The sequence below is a fragment of the Pteronotus mesoamericanus genome, unplaced genomic scaffold, assembly GCF_021234165.1.
Source record: "Pteronotus mesoamericanus isolate MK-2021 breed Mesoamerican mustached bat unplaced genomic scaffold, CSHL_Meso_final contig_181, whole genome shotgun sequence".
Taxonomy (NCBI): Eukaryota; Metazoa; Chordata; class Mammalia; order Chiroptera; family Mormoopidae; genus Pteronotus; species Pteronotus mesoamericanus.
Window position 1 is genome coordinate 5,375,085 of NW_026555077.1, and position 20,085 is coordinate 5,395,169.

General features: G+C 39.5%; 1 pseudogene; it reads right to left on the reverse strand.

Moving 5' to 3' along the window:
- Positions 1-18,425: 18,425 nt before the first annotated feature.
- LOC129065571 (elongation factor 1-alpha 1-like) lies at positions 18,426-19,855 on the reverse strand (annotated as a pseudogene).
- Positions 19,856-20,085: the final 230 nt, after the last annotated feature.

Consider the following 20,085-nt stretch of genomic DNA (forward strand, 5'->3'; position numbering starts at 1 on the left):
TACGGTTACTTCACATCTTCATCATCTCTTGGTGTGGTCAGACTTTTAATTTTTAGCTATACTAGTGTAATGGTATTTCATTGTCATTTTAATTTGCATTTCTCTAATGACTAATGATGTTGAACATCTTTTCATGTGTTTACTTGCTGTTTATACAAATATATCTTCTTTGTTGAAGTGTCTATTTCAATATTTTTTCCCAGTTCTTGAGATATAATTGACATATAACATTGTATAAGTTTAAGAGCTACAACATAATGATTTGATAAATGTATATGCAAAATGATTACCACAATGAATTTAGTTAATACTCATCACTATACATAGTTGTAAATTTTTCCTTGTAGATCTCTTAAAATCTACTCTTTTAGCAACTTTCAAATATATAATACACTATTATTAACTATAGACACGATGCTGTATATTATATCTTCAGAACTTATCTGGTAACTAGAAATTTGCACATTTTGACCACCTTTATCCAGTCCCCTCACACTCGACTCTGGAAACTACCAATCGGATCTCTGTTGCTATGAGTTTGGTTTTTCCATATTCTATGTATAAGTGATATCATACAGTATTTGTCTTTCTCTGCCTGCCCTCAAGATCCATCCATGTTGTCACACGTGGCAGGATTTTCTTATTTTTATGGCTGAATATTATTTCTATTTTTGTGTATCACATTTTCTTTCTTTTTTTTTAGATGTATGTATTTATTTATTTTTAGAGAAGAGAAGGGAGGGAGAAAGAGAGGGAGAGAAACATCAATGTGTGGTTGCCTCTTGTGTGCCCCCTACTGAGGACCTGGCCTGCAATGCAGGCATGTGTCCTACATTGGGACTTGCACTGGTGACCCTTTGTTTTCTGGGCCAGCCCTCAATCCACTGAGTCACACCAGCTAAGGCACATTTTCTTTTTAAAAAAGATTTTATTTATTTATTTACAGAGAGTGGGGAAGGGAAGAAGAAAGAGAGGGAGAGAAACATCAATGTGTGGTTGCCTTTCACACGCCCCCTACCGGGGACCTGGCCCGCAACCCCGGCATGTGCCCTGACTGGGAATCAAACTGGTGACCCTTTGGTTTGCAGGCCAGCACTCAATCCACTGAGCCACACTAGCCAGAGCTGTATCACATTTTCTTTATCCACTTATTCATTGTTGAACAGTTTTGTAGTTTCCATGTCTTGACTGTTGTAAATAATGCTATAATGAACATGGTGTCTCTTCAGGATAGTGATTTTGTTTCCTCAGATTTATCCAGAAGTGGAATTGCTGGATCATTTGGTAATTCTATTTTTAATTTTTTGAGAAAAAGCCTACTGTTTTCCATAGTGGCTCTACCAATTTATATTTCCACTAACAATGTGTAAGTGTTCCCTTTCCTCCATATCTTTACTAGCATTTGTTATCATTTGTCTTTTTGATAATAGCCATCCTAACAGGTATGAAGTGATATCTCATTTTGGTCTTGATTTGTATTTCCTTAATGACTAGTGACGTTGAGCACCTTTTCAGGTACTCGTTAGTCATTTGAATAGTTAGTTTGGAAAAATGTGTATTCAAGTCCTTTGACTGTTTTTAATTTGGGTTATTATTATTATTTTTCTATCATTCAGGGACCAATGTTCCTCATTGTCTGATGTGCAGTATGTTGAAAATCAATGTTGAATATGTTTGTCTGGGTTTTTAGTTGTTTCAGAGAGAAGGATAAATCCCATCTTGACCAGAAGTTAAAGTTCTTAAGTGTGTCTTGTTGCATCTTCTATTCTTACCAATGTGGCTTCTTCTCTTTCTGTGCTAGTTTTATATTTTTGACTTTATCATTTAGTTTATTCTCCAGCACTTCTCAAAAAAAAAAAAAAAAAAAAAAGGAACAAGAAAACAAGCCCTGATTTTTTTCTATTTGCTGATTTCTCTGCTGTGAATAGTCCCACTTGGCCGATGTCAACCAAATGTGACTTCTTCAAACACAGAGCAGGAATGTTAACAGTTACCACCATGCTGTGAACCTGAAAACTAATACAAAATCATATTAAATGTAAACTGTAATTGAAAAATAAAATTTTCTAAAGTAAAAAAAAAAGGAGTCACCCCCAGGAGCCGTGTGAGCTGGTCCAGCACCCTCCTGATGGAACAGAGTTGGGCAGCGTACGATGCTAACTGCCCTCATTTTCTGCGGTCAACCTTGTGCACTCCAGTTAGAATTACAAAGAAAACTGGGTCTTGGGCTATCACCTAGTCCCTTGTTAGATTTATATTTACTCATTGATTTTGCTTACTCATTGTTTCTTTTTTTGAAACTGTGACTTTCTTATTTCTCTTTTTGTCTTTTTGTCTGCATCACTTTAGCTTCAGTTTTTGCAGGCAATGTGCAGATGACCTACCCTTGTGTTAAATGCCCTTCTCTGACTGAGCTGCCTGGAAGTCATGGAATAAGTTTTGTGATGAAAAACAAGACTGAAAGCACTTGCCCCATCTGCAACCAGATGCTGGACAGTTTTTTCTTTTTCTTTTCCCCCAGAGGAGCTGTTGGATAAATAGACCCTATGCAGAGCAAAGCCCATTTTACTTTATAGAAAGCAAATAATATTCTTTCATATGCCTATGGGCCCTCTGTATGTCCTCCTTGGAATAAGTGTCTGGTCAGGTCCTTTGCCCTTTTTTTAATTGGATTTTTTTTTGTCTTCCTGGTTTTGGGTCATATGAGTTCTTCATATATTGTGGAGATCAAACCCTGGTCTAAGGTATCATTGGCAAATATGTTTTCCCATACGGTTGGTTCCCTTTTCATTTTGCTGATGTTTTCTTTATCCATGCAGAAGCTTTTAAAAGGATGCTCAACATCACTAGCCATCAGAGAGAGGCAAATTAAAACCACAATGAGATACCACTTCACACTGATCAGAATGGCCATCATTAACAAATCTACAGACGAGAGCTGGCAAGGATGTGGAGGAAAGGGAACCTTAGTACACTGTTGGTGGGAATGCAGATTGGTGCAGCCACTTTGGAAAACAGTATGGGATTTCCTTAAAAAACTAAAAGTGGAACTGCCTTTTGACCCGGCAACTCCACTGCTGGGATTGCACCCTATGAACCCTGAACCACCAATTCAAAAGAACCTATGCACCCCAAATTTCATAGCAGTGTTATTTACAATAGCCAAGTGCTGGAAACAACCTAAGTGCCCACCAGTAAATGAGTGGATCAAGAAACTATGGTACATTTATGCAATGGAATACTATACAGCAGAGAGAAAGAAGGAGCTCCTACCCTTTACGACAGCATGAATGGAACTGGAGAATATTATGCTAAGTGAAATAGCTCTTAAGCCAGCCAGTGAAAGACAAATACCATAAATTACTGTATGATTTCACCTATAAATGGAGCCTAATGAAGAAAACAAACAAAGGAGCAAAATAGAACCATAGACATGGAAATAAGGAACAGACTGACAGTGACCAGAGGGGAGCAGGGAGGGGGATAATGGGGACGAAGGGGAAGGGTCTAGTCAAGGAACATGTATAAAGGACCCATGGACATGGACAACCAGGTGGGGATTGACTTGTGGGTGGGGACAGGGCAAGAGAGAGCCAGGGGAGAAAAATTGGGACAACTGTTATTGAACAGCAATAAAAAAGAAGAAATTAAATAGTAGATAAATAAATCAATTTAGCTTTGTCTCATCTTATGCCCTGTCACCATAGTAAAGGGTAAATTCCTTGAGAGCAGAGGCAGTATATAATTTATCATCCCATTCTTACCATCAAATATAATGACAGACTTAATATCTATTCTCATATCTATGGAATGAATGAGTATGTATCATCTGCATCCAAATGATCCTACCACTACTGGGTTTTTGTTTTTTGTTTTTGCCACAAATATAGCTCAACGATATCTCTTTCATTGTCCTCAGTCTTTCTTAGTTTTCTTATAATTGTCATTCTTACTTTTTATGATTTTATACTGTAAATTTCACCCCAGGAGATGGTTATTTTGTGACTTCTTTGCCACCTAAAAGAATCTAAACGGTGGCCTTTAGAGAGAGACTATTGAGTAAGGCTTTAGCCCTGATCCACTTATTCAAAATGTGCTGGAGTATGTCTTTGCAGAACCTATCTAATTGTGGTTGTGCTCATGTCCTTTTAACATGCTATTCTATGCTTATTTGTACTTTCTAAGCAACATTGTTAGGCTTATGGATTTCCATTTCCACTTAAAAGTTGTGACATGACCTGCGGAATAAAACTTAACCTAAATATGTTCTTAGTAGGAATAAACACTTTAGGCATAGCCTAAAATGAGTTAAAATAACAATTTGGTGAATAACTATGGGCATTGAAGAATGTTCATTTAAATGTTTTCATAGTTTTAAATACCAGCCAAAATTAACTCATATTATTTGTAAAGCTCTTAGCACACAGTCTGGCACAAAATGAATTTTCAATAAATGTTAGCTATTGTTGTTACAGTATTTTCCCTTGCATCATTCTTCTCTAGGTCTGTCGTTGATCATGATTCTCTGATACCATTTTATATGTAAATGCACGTTACTTAAAAGACCTGTGAAAGAATAGTTGACTTATGCTTTATATTTCATGCACTAAGTTCCCATTAGATCTGTTTTGCAATCCTTTCCCTTTACAGGTTCTGTATCATCTCCATCCAAACCCAGCCCAATCTCTTTGTCTCAACAAGGCCAATCAGTGGCTGCAGCTTCCTCAGGTACTTACAGCCAAAGCCTCCCTGCTTTTCTACAAACAACAAGCACAATAACAACCGCTAATATTTGTTGTCTGCTTTCTCTGGGCTGGACTGTGTAGCACTTAACATCTATTATGTCATTTAATTAACACAACACATTTTTATAAGTCAGTTTATGAGTTATGGCATCCAGGTAAGATAATGCTACTCTCACAGGTGGGCACAGGTAACCAGATTCTTGGTGACTGCAAACAATGAATTGAAACAAACAGAGGGAAAGTTTATAGAAGAGAGAGAGAGAGAGAGAGCAGATTTATTAAGTGATAGTACACTCCACAGAACATGGGAACAGGTCAACTCCGAGCAGAGATGGACTCTCGGTGGCCAGAGGGATTCTATTCTTACAGGGCAGATACTTCCTAGCTAGTTTTGGCAGGCCTTTATTGTGCATGTACATTACTTTTAAGCTATTGAACATGCAGTCTTCTATGATTTTCCTTAATTGCCCACTGACAGAGGGGGTCCCACAATGCTAATTTATTATAATGCTGTTATAATGAAGCAGGGGTCATGTAGCATCTTCTGCACAGCTGCAGTCATGATTCACTATGATTCAACACTTTCCCAGAAAGTGGGGACAACTGGTCTTAGAACAGGGTCTCTGTCCTGTATCAATGTCCCTTGTCCTTGTTCTGGGGCACCTCTGGAGTTTTCTTATTTTTGAGGAACTGGTCTTTGAACACGGTCCCTGTTCTATATCGATATCCTTCATCTTAGTCCAGAGGCGCCTCTGGAGTTTCCTCACCCCTGACTTTCTCTTGCCTCACTACTGTCATTCCCAAAATTTTGGTCAAGTCTTGGTTAAGTGTTCTATTCATGTCATAGCTTTGCTACTGGGTATCAGCATACAGATACACCTTGTCTGTTGATAAAACAGGGTGGGGTGTGTGGGGAGATAAGCATCAGCTCCCAGTGGCCACAGTGGAGGTGATATGACACTGAACAAGAAACACAAGCTTAGTCATAAGACAAATTGTTATTTTATGTAGCAGTAACAAAGAGTAAAATACTGACAATAAAAAAATAAAAAGAAATGAAACACAAAGTATGTAGTTTTCTGTTGTTGTGAAAAATTACCATCAATTTAGCAGCTTAAAAAATATAAGTTTATTATCTTATGGTTTTGTAGAAATCTAATGTGGGCCTGTCTTACTAGGCTAAAATCAAGGTATAAAGAGCAAGGGCAGAGTGGACTTTTTGGACACCTTTAATAATCCAGTGTAGAATCACTGTCAGCCATGACAGTTAGGTCAAATGCTATGTCAAGACTGAGTTAATGGAGTATAATGGGAATGCCCTTCGGCGGGACCTGAAATGCCCAAAACTACAGGTCTGGACACTTGGATTAGGACTCCATCTGGATACCAATATGAGTGAGACCTCCACCCTTTGTGGGCTATAAGAACTCAGAGCTCTGACCACCCAGTGCTCAGAATCCTGCCGGACTTGCACTCCACTGGATGGATGCCACTGTAGCCACCTGGCTTGATTGCTGTGGATGTTGCCAGTAACTGAGACTTCACGTAAGATGTGTGCTCTACTTTTATCATGTAAGCTCCCAGTCTGTGTGTGTAACCTGTGTATGACTCTATTGGTTTACTGGGGAGGTCTCTACTAATAAAGCTGGCATTGTAGAAAGATACAAACTTGTGTGAACAACTTATTTTGGGGATGCTCCTTATTCCCAGGACAAGAAAAGGTGTCAGCAGGACTTCATGACTTTCTGGAGGCTCTAGGAGAGAATCAGTTTCCTTGACTTTTCTACCTTCTAAGGGCTGCTGGCATTCCTTGGCTTGTGACTCTCTTCCACCTTCTAAGCCATTAATTTTAGCACGAGCCATCCTTATTCTGCCATCTCTCTGGTTCTTTCTTTTCTGCATTTCTCTTTCCTTGTGATTACTTTGGGCCCACTTAGATAATCTAAGATAATCTCCCCATTTCAAAGTCAACTAGTGAGCACTCAATTCCATCTTCAACTTTAATTCTCCTTTACCATGTATCCTAACCTATTTGGAATTAGAGCATGGGCATTTTGAACGATTGTTACTCTGCTCCCACAGGAAGTTAAATCCTTCATTTTAAGGCCTTGTGGAGTAGACACATCTCTCCCATGTCTTCTTACTATGGGGTCGACATTGGTGATCTTCATTATCCTTATAATAAAGAATGAAGACCTCATTGAGTGGCTATGTGCAACATGCCACAGCAACCACAGCAAACATTTTACTTACATTATCTATTTTAATTTTCACCGTGATCCTGTGTTGTAGTGGTTATACTCATTTTACATATGAGAATGTGTAAACTCAGGGATATATAGCTCAGGGAGATTAAGGAGTGGATCGAGTTTACTCAGCTACTATGTATTTGGTCTTTTTTTGCTATGTAATAAACACAAGAGCTTAAAACAATGCTTAGTTATTAGCTTATCATTCTGTAGGTCAGAACTCTGGTCATGGTGAGGCTGGGTTTTCTGCCCCTGTTCTTATAAGGCTGAAATATGGGTGTTGGCCAGGATTTTTTTTTTCCTTTTTCCTGGAGGCTATGGGGAAGAATCTGCTCACAAGCTTATCCTTGGTGTTGGTCAAGTTCAGTTCCCTGAGGCTGTAGAACTGAAGTCACTGTATTTTTTCTAGTTGTCAGCTGGGGGGGACACTACATTCTTTGCCATATAGCTATCTCCATATTCCACACCAGTGACTCTCCCTTGTGTTGAATCCCACTTGGGCTTTAAATCTCTTTTGCCAGGAAAAGCCCCATCCCTTTTAAGGGTTTACCTGATTAGGTCAAGCCCACTGAGGATCTGTTCAAGGTCAGCTATTACATACAATATAAACTAATTGGGGGCATAATATCCCATCATATTCACAAGTCAAAGGGAGAGGATTTTATAAGGGAATGAGTCACTAGGGATATGTTGTTAGAACTCTTCTTATCTCAAAAAGGCAAAGCCAGGCTTGAACCCATGTACGATGGATTCCAAGGCCTGTGCTCTTTTTATTAGGCTAGCTTGCATGTAAAGACAAAGATCCTTGTTTTTCCCAACACAATAGGTAAAAGTGAAGCAGCAGGTTGTGTTCAGAGAGCTGTTTCAGGCCCTAAGCACTACTGAAGGCCATGCATATTGTTTGACCTGCTGGCTCTTCCGGTTGGTGTGGGGCAGCCTCTGCGCCCACAGCTCCTTCAGCCCTTGCCAGATCTCCTCCTTCAACTTCTCTAAGTCCTGGGCCAAGAAATAGTGCATTCCTTGGTAAAGTTTCTTCCACACAGCTCCTGCATTGTTAGTTAGAGACAGATGTTGGTTTCAGTTTGTCTTTGTATGCTCCAGACTTTCCTTACCGGTTCCTGTTTTTCTTTAGGTTCTGGTTGTCCTGCTCTCTCATGGTTTATCTGCAGCTTTTTTCCCTTCATCTGTCAGATCTGCTGACCCACAGTGATTTCAGACTCACCACCAGACACAGAGGTAACTGTTTTCATTTCTTTGCCAGCTTCCATTTTCATGGTCTTTGGGTAGTGGCTTTTCTCTGATCCTCCAGCCTTCCCTTTCCAGACTTTTATTTTCATACCTTTTCCCACAGTTGTATAAGGTTTAATCTCTCCACAGTCACCACTCACTGTGCTTCTGCTTCCCTGATTGCATCCTGTCTAATAGAACATCTCTAAGCCTTTGTATATGCTGTTCCCTCCATTTGGGATGCCTTTTTTCCTGTTCTTTGTTTCAATTCATTCTTCGTTGATTAGTTCAAATATTGCTTCTTTTATTAGTGTATCCCTGATTATTTGTCCCTGAACACTGTTGCTTCTTCCTCTGAGATGCCATAGGACCCTGAACTCATCTCTTTTAGGAATTTCTGCTATTTTATGATAGCTTTATTAGTGTCATTATCTCTGGAGCCTAACACAAAATTAGGCTCATAAACAAGTACTTAAAGTTTATAGAATGAATAGTAACAGTGTTGTTCCCAGCATTTTGGAGTAAACACAGATGCATACACAGATTTACAGAAATTTATTATGTTTATTTTTAAATAATTTTTTCATTCTTACTAAATAAAACAGTATGTAAATGCCAGCACACTCATGACGTAGAATACTTCGTGGCTCCCAGCAGCTCTGGGCTGACACTTTGGAGCCAGTACCTAGCAGTCACTAGTATGTTTTCTCCCATTACAGTTTTGCCTATTCTAGTAGGTCAGGGAAACTGGAAAGATTGTGCAGCTTATGCTACTTGCTGTGCTGTGAGTGACCAATAAAGATTTTTTTTCTCTGTGCCCGAGTCTTACCTCTTCTACCAGTACATGTGACATCATGACAGGCTAACTTAATAGGAAGATTTACAAAATTTTAATCATATTCAGGGAGATGTAGGTAATGAGGACCCAAGTCTCTGAACTCCTGGTATTTCCAGGGGGCTAAAAATTTTGGTGGTGATTCTGAAAGTGATGCTGGGAAAATTGAACATTTTTTATATAAGTAGATATCTTGGTTAAAATATTGAGAGTAAGACTAAAAACTGGCTTACTAATAATGTATAAAAACATTACTACCCTTTTTACTACTTTAAAGAAATTAAAATAAAATTAGAAATAAAAATATCAACCACTTATCTTAGATGTCATAAATCTATCTTTGGTGATCTTATGATACATTGTATATTCTGTTGTTAGTTCTTATCATTTATTCTTCCAGCCATCCATCCATTTATCCATCCATTTGTTTCTCGTAAATTTGTTGAATAACTATTAAAGGATCTGTGCTATGTGTTTAAAAGATGCATAGGAAAAACTTTTTCCTCTAATGGTTTATGTATAGTTGGAGAGCTTGGGAAGGGGGGAAGAAAGACACACTCACATACATTATGTACAATAAAGGGTAGAGGTATGTGTTCTTTGTTGTTGTAAATAGTACACTCTTTACCCTTCTAATATCTCCCTCAACTACAGAGACACAATCCTAGAAACTACACTTCCCAGACTCCTTTAAAAGCATGGTTTTTGCTGTAGTCTACTAATTATAGAAACTCAATTGAGATTTGGAAGGTGGAAGGAAAGGAGAAGCCATGAGTTTACAGGAGGCATGCAGTCACTAGCAGAAAGGAGGTGTGAGTTTCCTGTGCCCATCGAACCCCCTCCTGGGGTTACTGCGGATGGTTTCAGCAGCAACAGTGACTTTCTGAAGTTTACTCATTTTGTTTCTATAGATATCTCTTGACTCCCTGTACTTGGAGATGTCCAGAATTGACATTGTGACCTTTAATCCCCAGCCTTCCAACAGTAGTATAAACCTCTATTTCCCCTCTATTAAACTTCTTTTTTGTTTTACTCAAAAAATCTGTGTGCCTTCTGTTTTTATGATGAAATTCTGCATGATGTAGAACAGTAAAAATCTCCAGCAATTTGAGAACATCATTTTAATGGTCCCAAGGATGTTTCAGTCAACGGAAAAACAGAAATGTAATACAAATTAAAAAAAAAAAAATGGAGCCAAGCTTAAAAGAAAGAAATGGAAATTTCCAGGTTCAAGAAAAGTATAGGTAACTCAAAGCCAGAATGACCAGGGGAAAGTGAAGCTGACGTAATTCTTGGGGATGGTGGATCCAGATAAGGCCCTTTTTGGCTAGGGTCTGGAATTTTAATGCTCTGACAAAATCAGAAGATGAGGTCTCAGGAATGTACTAAGAAAGGAACCGGAACTGAGACCAGTACCTAGAGCCAAAAGCCTCATAAGACTGCCCAGTCCATAGGATGGGAGCTAGAAAAATGTGGCTCACCAGCTCAGGAAAGTTGAATGAAGGGAGCATCCTGATTTCCCATCCTTGTGGGATGCCAAGAAATTAACATGTATATAGATTCAGAAACTGAATGCCAGCATAGACAAATAGGAAATTGTTCCCCGCACAGATACCACAGAACAGACATGAGACACATAGAAACAACCCTACTGAAAAAAAAAATTGCAGATCAAACAAGGAATCACCATAAAGGTGAGTCAGCCGATAAAACTAATAAGAGAATTAACACCATAAAGACTGCAAATAATGAAACTATCTAAAATAGACTTTATATTAAGTATATTTAATATTTTTAAGGATAAGAAACAAGAACAGTGCTCATAGAACAACAGGAGAGTATGGAAAATGAACCAGGAGATTAGAAAAAGAACTAAATAGAATTTTTGGAAATGAGAGTGACATTGGGATAAAAACTTAACTGTTCGGGTAAATCATAGGTTAGACATAGTTGAACATACCATTAGTAAATCAAAAGATAGATTTGAGAAAAATTAGTCAATGCGCTATACAGAGAAGAGATGGGAAATCTGAGAGAGTGGACAACAAGTTTTTAAAATATCTAATAGGATCAAGAGCAGAGCACAGGAAGTGGGGAAGAGGCAATATCTGAAGAGAAATGGCTGTTAATTTTTAGAATTGAAAAAAATAAGATAAATCTTCAGATTAAAGGAGATGATCAGCCTGGATCAAGATAAATAAGCTGAATTTATATCTAAAAACATTGAGGAGAATGTGCAGACCAAAGAGAAAGAAAAACCTTAAAAGCTTTCAGAGAGAAGATAGAATACTTATTAATGATAACCAGACTGATAGTGACTTCTCATAAGTATTAATAGATGCCAAAAAGAATGTCATTTTAATGTGCCAAGGAGAAGATAACAGATGCCAACCTAGAATTCTATAGTCAATGAAACTATAATTTAACAGAATGCTGGAGAATGCCTGTCTCAAAAACTTGATCCCCAAATTAAATATTTGCCACACACATTATGTCACAGGTTCAGCTGGAGATTTGTTTATCTGAAGAGTATCAGACAAAGGGTAGATGGCTTTTTAATGGCTTTTCTTTCTTGGGTGTTCCTTATTCAGGGCATGGGATGAGTGTAAAAGGATGAACAGAGGGGAATTCCCAATTTGCACAATAATATGAGTTGCTGTGTTGACAGACAGAAGTGCAGGTTATATACATGTGGTGGTGGTGGGGATGGGGGAACACTAGTCTTCTTTTCTCTAGGTTTGGGATATATTGATTCTGAGGCTTAATATTTGTCATTAAAGGTGAATGTGTATGTTTCTGAGTCAATAGTTAACCCTTGGATGATCAGGAAGTACGAGGAGTCACAATTGCCTGTCATAGCCAAGAGTGAGAGTGACAAGGCCGGCCTTGACCTGTCTTAAAGTGGTCCCCAGGGATGACATTCTTGTTTGAACAGCGGGTAATATTCTGTTAAGTAATCACTGGATCTGAAACAAATTCCGACTTTTCCCAATGGAGGAAAGTGGCTCTGAAGGGCCATTAAATTCTTTTAGAATGATAAGCATTTTTTTTTTTTTTAAACTTGAACACCTTACAATGTATCACCTTAAGATAACTTTCTTGTATTTGCATATAACCTTCCACTTCTGGACCACTTGCATATGCGTCCTCTTCCTAATACCGATGTAGTTAATAGTACTGTTCATGACATTTTGCCTTTTGTGTAACCTGGGTTTGAGCTTTTAGCTCTATTAGGAGCAGTGTGGCACTGACAAATTGTACAATCTCTTTGAGCCTCTGTTCGCTTTTTTTTTTTGGTAAAATCAAATGGGAGTAATATGAATTCCCACAAAAATATGTGATAGAGGGTCTAAATGCTAGGGATAGGAAGGTAAATGAGTGCTGATATGGTTCCTGTCTCATGGGCTTACAGCCTGGTTGGGGTTAGGGACAGTAACTTCACTGTGCAACTGTGATGAATGCTCTGGAGTGGAGGTTCATGGTCCTCTCCGAACCTGAAACCCAGGGATTTGATTGAGTGAGTTGATCAGGGAACCTTTCCTGAGGTACTGAAGCTTGAGCTGAAGTCTGGACAATAGAAGTAAGAATTAGACAAAGAGGTGGAGAAGAACGTACTAACCCAGGGAACAGCATGTGGGAAGGGCCTGTGGAGGGAGGGGATATACAGTGTGTGAGTCCAGTGCAGCTGGGCAGCAGAGGGGCACGTGTAAGAGGCAGACAGGCATGGCACGGTGGGGCTGGGACGAGCAGAGCCTGGAAAGAGCTTTCTGGCTGTGGAGAGTGGTATGAGGGGACCAGCATGGGTGTCCGCAGACCAGCGGGGAACTATTGCCATACTCTCCATCCAGAAGAGGATGGTGCTGTGGTGGAAATGGAGTGGAATGAATGGATTCAAGAGATATTTAGGAGTTAAATCTCAGGAGTTGGTGATGGATTGGATGGAGTGGAGGAGGGGCAACAGTTTCATGAAATCCTCTTGTAAGTGAATCAGATGGTTCTAAAAGAGCCAATGATGTAATAAAATGGGGCAGAACGTGGTTGCACAGCCTAAACTATACATAGATTTTCCTTTGAAGGTATCTTTGGAAAAGAATGAATAGAACATGTACAGATAGTAAGTTTTATGATATGGCTACAAAATTAATTAAGCCTTAGTTCCAGAGTATGAAAAGCATCACATTAAAAAGTCACATATGATTAAAGTCAGTTATTATTATCAGAATTACTAAGATTTTATCAAAAAAGATAATTTATAGTGGGAAAAAGTAAATTGAAGTGAGACTTCTGAAACTATTTGATTTAAGTAAAATCTACCTTAATTGAAACTCATTCTGCAGGATGATAAAGAGATGGTTTGTCCAGAGTTAGTCACGATGTCATGGAATAGGTGTGTTTGAGGATAGTATTTTTTTAAAAGAGAACTTACTTGGTAAAAGACATAGAGATATTATGAATTTTGATTCCCTTAGCATAATATATATTTTTGATTTAGTTATGACTTTATTCACCTGGTAGAACTGCATTTGACATGCAGTAATTCTAACACTGGACCAAGAGATTTATTCAAAATATAAATGCAGTATAATTTCTTTACAAAATGATTCACAAGAGCCTTGAAAATAACAGGTTCTCTGTTTTTAAAATAGGCAATTTACAAAAACGAAACTGTACACACATTTCAAGAACACTTCTACGATGTAAGCCTCATGGCTTTAGATACCATCAGTACGCTAATGACCACTACGTTCAAATTTCTAGCCCAGATGACTCCTTTTACTGTGGTGCTGGTATATCCACTACTTAGCAAATATTTCTGAGCTTTCTGCTAACTGCTGGATACTATGCTAGGTCTTGGATAAACAGTAATGAACACAATAGCAAGGCTCCTATCCTATCCTCACAGTGTTAGTGAAGGAGAGAGTTATGCAAGTAAACTCGCACAGGAATGTATCTTTCTAACGAGTGGCCAGGGTGTTGATGGGAGGGAGGCAGTGAGGCAGGAGAGCATAATGCAAGAGATGCCTTCACGTTTAGCTGTCAGGGAAGGCCTCTCCAAGCAGATAACACTCTTAGACTGGGACCTGCAGGATGGGGAGGCAGCAGGGTGAGGGATGTGCTGGGGAGACTGAAGCAGAGGGAGTGGAGTGTTTGACGTGGGAAAGAGCTTGTTTGTGGAACTGAAAGGTCAGTGTGGCTGGAATGTTTGAGTAAGTAGACTTTTTTTTTTTAATGCTGGCAATAAATCAAGGCAGTCAGATACCTGGGGAGGGGTGTTTAGGAGAGGAGGCAAATCAGAGGTGACTTGAAGCTCGATTAAAGAGCCTAGGCTTATATATTAAAACTCTGGCTCTTTCTAAAACATCAGTCTTCCCACCATGTAAATCTTGTCTGTAGTATTATCTGTCACTTGATCAAGGACATAGTTAAATACTTAAAGATTATCTGAAAGTGAAAATGTTTTCTCTGATTAATCTTGCTCAGTCATCTGATTGCAGGAGAACATTTTGTGTTGTACAGTTATTTGTGTGCTAGAAACTTCTGACCTGGGTTATTTAATATTCACAACAACTAATGAGACAGTTTGTGTGCTTGAAAAAGCAGAGTGGAAAAACTATTACAATTTTATAATTAACTCTTGGTTCTTGTGCAATGTTCTCTTTGTTCAAATAGTGTCATTTTTAAAAAAAAATCAGATTTTTATTTCTAAAAGCTAGTCTGATTTTTCTAATTATTGTAAATGTTACTATGATTCATTAACATGTTACATCATCATTAATTCAATTCATCCAGACTCAGAACAGTTTGCATTGCTAAGTCTATCTTAACTGTGATCAAATTCCTTTGACCAAAGGATTTTTTTCTTTGTTTACTAAGCCTTACATTTTTTTTTTTAGTCTAAGCATCTTCTGTTTTGAATATATGTTCCTCATTGTTTCAGGGGTATTAGATATTCCCGGTAGAGTTCAACTTTAAGACCGCTAGAGTATGACTTAGTGATATAGTGGAAAGAGCATTGTGGTTGGTGGTGAAGTTAGAAAGACCTGGGTGTGGATCCCAACTCCACTCTTTACTTAGCTTTGTCGCCTTTGGTTAGTTCCATACATTTTTGCATCTTATTCTTCTCACCTGTACTATGGAGATAATAATCTCTTCTTCATAGGGTTGACAAGATTAAATGTATGCAAAGCATAGCATAGTGCCTATCACTTGGGCTTTGGCAGATTAGATTACACTACTTAGAATTGTATTTCAAACAGTGGGATAGATTTGTACTGGTTCTTCTGTGTTTTTCCACCTAGTCCCTTCCTGCCCAAGAACACATTTATTTCTCACTAGAGGTAGAGGAAAGAGTTGCTGGGTGGCACAAGGCTGGCTGTGGCCAGGAGGGAGCAGCAAAAATGTCACACTGTCTTGATCTGAAGACTGCAGCTGGAATGGGCTGCTAAGGAATGTCCAGGCCTGTGTTGAAGTAAAACATTCCAACCTTGAGGGAAAAACTATGGATGGAAGCTAAATTAAACAGTGCAACCCTGTACTAGAGGCACAAAGCCGGGTCATTCATTAAGAAAGCATTGTTGAGAAACTGCCACATGTCAGGCCCTATGCTAAGCATTTACTTCACCGAAGTGAACAAAGCACAGTGCCCAAGGGGGCTTAGGGTGTAGAAGGGGAGCCCCATAATTATTATAGTGCAATAAGTGCTATCATAATGATACTAAGCTGGGAAAGGGTGCAGCGATCCGAGAGATTGAAGGAACAAGGGCCGTTTTATATTTCTGGGAGATCCATGAGAGACAAAGGATTCCAGAAACCCACACCAGAGCCAAGAATGAAATCAATAATTTACCAATAAATAACAAAGATAGGAAGGTAAGTTGTGGGTTAAGTAGTAAAGAATGGGTTTCAAATCACTTGGTTTTAGGTCCTTAAAGGGGCCAGACAAGGAGCCAAGGTAGCAAGGTAATGAGATTCGTTCTGATAGTACCTGTTGGATGCTTTCTTGGAGGGCTGGACATGGCTCAGAGGACAGAGAGATGCTGCATGCTCCCTCCTACCACAGGCCCTTTGCACATGCTCCTCCTGGGCCGGTGCATTCTTCTTCACTTCTTTGTCTCACTCTTTATCCTTTGGATTTCAGCTCAAGCTTCAGGACCTCAGGGAAGTTCCCTAGTCAACTAACTCAGATCCCTATGTTTCAGGCTTGGAGAGGACCATGAACCTCTAGCCCAGAGCACTCATTACAGTTGCACAGTGAAGTTATTGTTCCTAACCCCAACCAGGCTCTAAGCCCATGAGACAGGGAACGCATCTGCGTTTGCTTACCTTCCTATCCCAAGCACTTGGCCCCTCTATCAGATATTTTTGTGGGAGCTCCTATTACTCTCACTTTGTTCAATATTCATTGACTTGAAGCAGAAATCATTTAAACAGCTCCAGTGACCTGAAATAGTTCCTAAGTAACTTCTGCTGGATATAGCCCAGAGAAGGGTAAGATTTACCCACGGAATAACAAAATTTCTGATTTTTATGGGAAGGAGAAATGATAATGAATTACTTACTTACAATGCTGGAAATTTTAGCGGACCTGCTGTGTTTGGGCACATTTTTGAAACGTGGCTAGGTATTCTAAATATTAACTGGAAACCTCCTCACCGAAGTTTTTTTGTTGTTGTGGTTGTTAGTTGGGAGTGCTCAACAGGTGTCTGAACTGGTTTATTCTCTTCGCCTTTTCTGGCAGGTCATGCTGCACAGATAGCATGACGATCCCCCTGATGCTGAGATTCAAGAAAATAGCTCATCTGTGGGAGCCAGGAGATTAGTCATTTGTTCAGTTCTGGTTATTTTCATTTTATTTATCACCTTTTCTTCAAAATGCACTCCCAGGAGACCTGTGTCTGTGATTGTCTGGGTGAAGATGCAGCTGAGAGAGTAATGCTGGAGAGGTTAGAGGTATTAACCATCTTTCTCTGCAGCCAGCATTTGTCAGGTAGATTTCCAAGTACAAATTCACTTGAGAATAAACAGAAATACTCACTTGCATTTACATTATGATCTCAGAATGACTGTGTTCCAAGATTTTCTTAAGTCTCATAATTCTGGGAAATTGAAGAATTATATAGGAAATACTTTACTTCTTACCACAGCATATTCCCATAGTATCTACCATTTTCTGTTCCTACAATTCATAGACATAACTAAGTCAGTAAAAATCTGGAAATTATTTACAGTGAGGGAGAAGGTACTCCGCTGGTGGAATAATTGAAATCTGAGAATGTAATTTAAAAATCATCAGGGGATTTAAAAATTACCATTTGAGTCTTACTCTCCTTTCTGATTGTTGCACAGAGAACTCTGTTATCTGGCTTGTTGTTTAAGCCACCGTGTTTGGGAATGATTTGTTATGCAGCAATAGGAAATCTGCATCGATGGCAGAAGCAGTGGATTTATGGCATCTGGTTAATGATGGGCAGCCGGGGTCTTGCAGATGCATTTAGTCTCACCTGGGCCCAGTAACAAGCAAGGAGCTATTTCTGAAAAGGTGAGTTATCGGAGGAAGACCCTAGAGTCTTTGATGTGATTCTTTTACTAGGGCTTGCAACAGACTTCATACCATGTCTTTATTTACTATAGACACTTGGAGTTCCCTGGGACCTACTATTGGTCATAAGCAGAGAATGGAAGGGTGGAGCACATGAAAGCTTAGAGCACCTGCAGAGACTTTTTATTAAACTACAGTCACCTTGCTGTATATTACACCACCAGGGCTTATTTATCTTATATCTAGAATTTTTTGCATTTTGATCATCTTCACTCATTATCCTCACTGCCCCTCCCTGCCTCTGGCAACCACTGATCTGTTCTCAGTGTCTAGGAGATGTTGTTTTTGTTGTTTTTTTTCACATGTAAGTGAGATCATACAGTATCTGACTTATTTCACTTAGCATAATGCCCTCAATGTGCATTCCTGATGTTGAAAAATGGGAGGCTTTCCTTTTTTATGGCTGAATAATATTCCATTATATATATACACAGCATGAGGCAAAAGTAGATTTGTAGTTTTTTTTTTTTCCTCCTTTTTTTCCCTTAAACTTTGTTTTAATGGGTCTCAAAATTCTATGACAGATTTTGGTCAAGCTGTTTCCATTAAAAAGTACTGATTTTGAAAACTAATAACTTAAAAACTGCCACACACAAAAAAACCAAATGGTCCACAAAACATTCTCCTTTCCTTCTGAAGGTTTTATGATGCATTGTAATCATTAACCAGTCCTTTACTATTAAACTTAACTGGCCAATTGAGACAAACTGTTCTGAGACCGTTCTTCCACCACTGATTAAGACTGGAGTGGGAGGTGTTGGGGATAATATTCATTTAGCCTTCTGAGTTTTCTGGGCAGACTTGGTGACTTTGCCAGCTCCAGCTGCCGTCTTGTCCACTGCTTTGATGACACCAACAGCAGCTGTCTGTCTCATGTCACGAACGGCAAAGCGGCCCAGAGGGGGATAGTCAGAGAAGCTTTCAACACACATGGGCTTGCCAGGAACCATATCCACGAAGGCAGCATCACCAGATTTCAAAAACTTCAGGCCAACTTCCAGCTTTTTCCGAGAATGACGATCAATCTTCTCCTTCAGCTCAGCAAATTTGCAAGAAATATGAGCTGTGTGACAATCCAGAACAGGTGCATAACCAGCACTGATTTGGCCAGGATGGTTGAGGATAATCACCTGAGCTGTGAAGCCAGCTGCTTCCATTGGTGGGTCACTTTTGCTGTCACCAGCCACATTGCGACAATGAACATCTTTGACAGACACGTTCTTGACATTGAAGCCCACATTGTCCCCAGGAAGAGCTTCACTCAAAGCTTCATGGTGCATTTCAACAGATTTGACTTCAGTTGTAACATTGACCGGAGCAAAGGTGACCACCGTGCCGGGTTTGAGAACACCAGTCTCCACTCTGCCCACAGGGACAGTACTGATACCACCAATTTTGTAGACGTCCTGGAGGGGCAGATGCAGGGGCTTGTCAGTTGGACGAGTTGGTGGCAGGATGCAATCCAGAGCTTCAAGCCGCGTGGTTCCACTGGCACTGCCATCTTTGCGGGTGACTTTCCATCCTTTGAACGAAGGCATGTTAGCACTTGGCTCCAGCATGTTGTCACCATTCCAACCAGAAATTGGCACAAATGCTACTGTGTCAGGGTTGTAGCCGATTTTCTTACTGTAGGTGCTGACTTCTTTAACAATTTCTTCATATCTCTTCTGGCTGTAGGGAGGCTCAGTGGAATCCATTTTTTAACACCAACAATCAGCTGTTTCACACCGAGTGTGTAAGCCAGAAGGGCATGCTCACGGGTCTGCCCATTCCTGGAGATCCCTGCTTCAAACTCACCAATGCCAGCAGCAACAATCAGGACAGCACAATCAGCCTGAGATGTGCCTGTAATCATGTTTTTGATAAAGTCTCTGTGTCCTGGGGCATCAATGATGGTCACGTAATACTTGCTGGTTTCAAATTTCCATAGGGAGATATCAATGGTGATACCACACTCACGTTCAGCTTTCAGTTTATCCAAGACCCAGGCATACTTGAAGGAGCCCTTCCCATCTCAGCGGTCTCCTTCTCAAATTTTTCGATGGTTCTCTTGTCGATCCCACCACATTTGTAGATCAGATGGCCAGTAGTGGTAGACTTGCCGGAATCTACGTGTCCAATGACGACAATGTTGATGTGAGTCTTTTCCTTTCCCATTTTGGCTTTGATTTAGTGGTGGTTTTCTCGACACCTGTGTTCTGGCAGTAAACCCGCTGCGAAAAAGCAGATTTGTAGTTGTTTATGTGGAAAATAATACAATAATTAAGAAATAATAATATAAGAATAAACTACATGTTTCATGTACTCACAACCGTAAACCTACTTTTGCCCCACCCTGTGAATATATATGAGACTTTTTTTTATCCTTTCACCCATTGATGGACACCTTGTCTTGGCTATTGTAACGAATGCTGCAGTGAACATGGGGAT